Below are 5,069 nucleotides of genomic sequence, written 5' to 3'. Positions count from 1 at the left end.
GATATCTCTTATGTTGTTTTGCTTTTTGGTTTTCTGTTCTTGTTGGAATTGCTGATACACAAAGTACTAAAAGGAAATCTATTTACACTTTCAGAAGGCCTAAATCTTTTAAGAAATCTTTGACTTGCACTTCTTTTTTTTTTGGAAATTTGAAAGCTTGAATGTATAGATAGTGTGTTTTTACATTTTTTTCTTTAATATTTTATGTAAGCACTATTCTGTGCTTTTATAAATGCTAGCACTGTTAAAAACCTCATGGCTATTGATGTGCTTGAAATCATATGTTTCTATGGTTAACCCCTTCTTTCCTGTATTCTGCACCTCTCTAGCTGCAATTGGTTATTTCTAATGCTGTTTCTAATCTGATCTCCTTTGGTGCAGAACTTTGTACAGCCCTGTAGTTTGGACTGATGCTTGGTGTATGTGTCGTCTTTATTCAAAAATAATATAATTTGTATCAGCGTGACAGATAATAAGTGTAGCAGTATGGTTAAGGAAGGAAACAACTGGGATCTACCTGTTCCATTATCAGAAGTCCAAGAAACTGAGCTATGGCTTTCTTTTTTACATGTAATCACTTCTGTGTGTGCGATTGGAAAAGTGAGGTTGGTCTTTTGGTTTTGGTTTTTGGTTTTGTTTTGTAACTGGTTAATTGTTTCATACCTAGAAAAGTTGGTTTTGGTACTTGCTCTATATCTTTTCAATATTTGAACAGTTAATGGTTCACTTCCCACATCATAAAATGTAAGAAGTGTCTTCAACAGATTTTAGTCCTTTGAAGTACAGATGTTGTTAGCCTGTTGTTTATTGTTTTATCTTTTACACTGCTACCTTAAAGCTTTCCCAGCCTTGGTATTGTCATTTTAACCTGCAAGTAGGAGTAAGATCTAAAAGGAAAAAGATATTTGGCATAGTGTTTATTCCTTGACATATAATAAGTGAAAAGGGAAGTAAACGAAGAGTGATGAGTACCAAGGGACAAAAAATAACTGTCGGTACATGTACAGAAAAGGCTTCTGTATCATATAGTTGTTTCAGAGAAGATGCAGTTTGGGTTTTTTTTTTTTTTTTTTGCAAATCACACAAAGCAAGATGATCTGTTCATCTTTCTTGTAATGAAGTGTCTGGTATACTTGGTTGAAATGCAATTAATTTAACCTCCAGTAGTTGATGTATAAATACCATGTGGAATTTAGCGTAAGTATCTTGTAGCAAGCAGCTCTTTAAAGTTTCCAAATACACTTTGATTTTGGCATTCTGTCACACTGTGTTTTTCTTAAAACCACGAAAGTTGGCTATTTATAGTCCATGGAACATCTTGGTTTATATTTGTAAGCCAAGGCCTCTGTAGCTAGCTCACCACCCCCATCAAGTGGCAAGTGATGATGAAGTACTAAAATTTTCACTTGTTTTGAAAACTGATGCTGTCTTCCACAAACAGTTTCAGTTTGTTCTGGGAGGGTATTTTTGTTTGGTGGTTTGTTTTGTTTTTTCCTTTTTTCTTTGGAGTGGAAAGGAAAAAAGTAGATTTTGTCTTTTTAGCCAAGAAACAGATGTCCTAGTACTGCTCCCGGTCTCTTGGAGAGATTCTTTAATTATTACCATGGGAAGAGCTGCTTTCTTTTTTTGCCTGTTTTGAGGATAAGGGTGAGATGTAGGGAGAAAACAAAGTCATCAATAGGTATCACATTTAAATATCTAAATATTGAGGGCTTTTATGCTTATCAGGTTTGTTGGAGCCTTTTCCTTGTGGTAACTGAATGGGACATGCTTTCTTCTGTTGTTGCACAACCACAGCAGTAAAAGGGTGTTTACTGTCCAAGTGTTAAGTAAGCTCTGTTTACAGGCTCATGATTGTTCCTGAAGAGGTTCTTTACAAAGCTTTTCTTGGGCAGGGGCATGCTTATGTTGGAATTAAGACCAAGTAGCCTTGGTATTTCACTTCTGGTATCTAAGGTACCGCAGAGGTCTGACAGCCAGGATGCTCTGGATGATGTGTACTTCCATGTAACACAGTAGTAGCCCTTCCAGGTAGCACTTCAGTCTTTCTGCAGCGTATGTGCAGGTCATCTGCACAGTACATCTGCAGTAAATCAGCATGGGATTTGCAGTCTACTATTTAATCAAAAGCACAGCGTGTGTTTAGTAAGCCTGATATTTCCTGGAAATGCCAGCCTACCTGTAGTTGCATGGCATTGTGTATGCTTTTATTTCTCTGTATGGAAAATCTGGTCTTGATGGAATGGATGTGACTTCTGACATTTAAGACTCATTTCTATTTTCTCTGGAACTGCCAGGCTGCAAAAGTGAAAAGTGATGTGCTGAGTTGATTCCTGTCTCTGTGTGCTGGCTCCTGTAGACCTCACTTCTAGAAATCTAACTTTCCCAGACTTGTAAAATGAGTTTGAATGATGAAACTGAGCTGAGAGATTCACTAGCAGCCAGAAGAGCTGAGGTTAGGTGTTGAATGCAATGTTAAAAGGGAGAAATTCCTATTCCAGAATGGTGAAATGTGCGTCAAACACCAGTGTTTGTTGGTTGGTTGGGTTTTTTTAATGGTAAGATGAGTAACCCTGGTTACCCTTAGCACTGACAGAGGCAGTCTGTGATAGGAAAAAATACTGTATTATTTTATAAATAAGGATTGTTTCATGTGGCAGTGCGTTCAAATAAAGTTGTAGGTAAGCTTGGCATTTCCAAGCTTTGAAAGTATCAATATTATTCTTTTGATATGATTTGTGTATGAAAGAATATAAATGCATAGGACTCAAGCCATTTAGTAAGGCACTAATCTCCAGATTCTCATAAGACAGTGTTTTCAGATGTTTTAACTGCATACATGGTTTTTACTGCAAGATCTGAGTTGCTGGTTTTTCTTGAAGATCTGGGCTATGTTTTTGAAGATAGTAATTTCTTTGAGCCATAATAAAATGCAGAAAGCAGCCAGTGTTTAAGAGGTGGTTAGCAGCAGTAGGTCTTGTATCCTTATTTATTTATTTTTTTTTAGTGTATCAGTTTGGCAGAAAGATGTTCAGACATCACCAGTCCCTGTGAATAGAAGCAAGCTGGAACAGGGCAACAAATGAAAATAAGCTTCGTTGTTTCTTTGAACAGGGCAACATTAGTGGATCCTCCTTTTTCTATAAGCAAAATCAATTTGAATCCATTGGCTGGAGTAGGATATTAAATCTGCCTTCACTCCATGCACGTGGGCTGTGAGTGGGGGTACCCTTGCTCCTGTGCCCTGGAGACCCATGTTGCTTAAAGCCTGCAGATGGCACTCAGTTTATGCTTGGAGTTACTTGATCGTAGTTTTAGAATTTTGTCTAGATCCTGTTAGGTTGTTGGGTTGTTTTTGTTTTTTTTTTCTTGGTTTATTTTAGTTGTAGCGCAACTACAACTGGTTTTAATCCTAATGCATACTAATTAACGGATATTTGGAAAGAACAGATAGTACCTGGAGTTCTAAAGAAGGATTATCTTTTGCTACTGTATAGTGAAAGAAAATTGCTAGGTAAAGGCTTAGGAAGAGACAGAAATGGATTAGATGCTTTCTAGTTGCTATAGAAACAAAATATGTAATTAATCAAAATGAAATCTATTACAACTCTTCCACTGATGAAAGTACTTAGTAAAGATTGGACAATGAGTGTCTTATATTGCAGCACCAAAATGAGAAATAAACAGAGGGCTCAGGTTTATTTTTCTAATGCAGTTTTCCCCTACTGCATTTTGGTTTTGTGCTTGGTTAACCAAAAGCAAAAATATTTATTTCCTAAGGTGGAAAAAAAGAGGAGTGTTGATAATAATAAGTAATATGATGAGGATTTGCATGAATGCCATCAGAAATTCATAACTATTATGTGATACTAATGATACGATGAAATGAACACAAACCTTAAGTACATGCTTTTTGGGGAAAAAAACCCCACCCACCTGATTTTATTAGTATGAACTGTTTAATTACACTTTAACTTCTAACAGACCACGTCAGTGTTTCTTATTCTATAAAAGCATATTAACAGTTTCATAATCTTGCTTCATAGCTAATAAACACAATTTCATAACAAAAAATGGATGTCGAGAAATTTCTTTAATCTGAGAGTAAGCGCTGTGGATTTAGGATGCCTTTCCAATGAGCTAGCAGTTAGTGCCAGCTGCCAGGAGAGGGCACTTTGAGATTTCTCAGGAAATGCTATTTGCTTCCAAAGTTTAACTCGAGTTATCAGAATTTTCTTTCTTTCTTGTATCATAAATTTTCACTATTTAAAGTTAAGAAATGTAGCAGTGATTGTTACTTCTCTTTGTTAGCTGAACTCTGAAGGTGACCACATTCTGCTATTTGTGAATCGAGGAGGCGCATTTCCATGGAAGACTCTTATTTAAAATATGTCTCAATGTGTGGCCATGGGAGATGGGTGGAAATTGGTTAGCTTTTGTACTTTACAACACTTCCGCCCCCCAAAAATAGTTATATATTTATAAATTACCTGGAAAGTTTTAAGTTGTAAGATTTCAACAAAAGAGTAAAAGATGTGTCGGGGAATTTGATCTTTTAAAAGGAGCTGTACAGTGCTGCTTTTATGTGTTCTGAAATACCAAGGAAGACCATAGAATATTACAACCTATCCCATTTCTTTGACTGAAATAAGCTGGGATGCTCACACTGGCTAATGCTCACATTGACATAAGGCACGGAGGGGTTTGTACCAGTAAATACAGTGCTAATTATTAATCAAAATGAGACTGTGGCTAGATGTGAGAGGCAGCAAAGTACCCGGCCACATGCCCAAAACCTTGGGGGTCCAGAGCTGAAAGTCCTGTACTGTCACAGGTTATTTCAGGCCTCTTGTGGGCAGGACCCAGAGCAGCAGTAATGCAGCTGAATCTGTTCTTAAGCACATGGGATAATTACTGTGCAGCCGCTGCCTTGCTAAGTTGTCTGAATAGTAATGGTGCTCTAGAAACAAGAAATCAAGTGCAAGTCCAATCCTGAAAATGATGTGGGTTTTGTTTGGGTTTGTTTGTTTATTTGTTTGTTTGGGTTCTTTTGTTCCCTAGCCCCATAC

The sequence above is a fragment of the Melopsittacus undulatus genome, chromosome 4 (assembly GCF_012275295.1).
Source record: "Melopsittacus undulatus isolate bMelUnd1 chromosome 4, bMelUnd1.mat.Z, whole genome shotgun sequence".
Taxonomy (NCBI): Eukaryota; Metazoa; Chordata; class Aves; order Psittaciformes; family Psittaculidae; genus Melopsittacus; species Melopsittacus undulatus.
Note: the sequence above shows the minus strand (reverse complement) of the source record.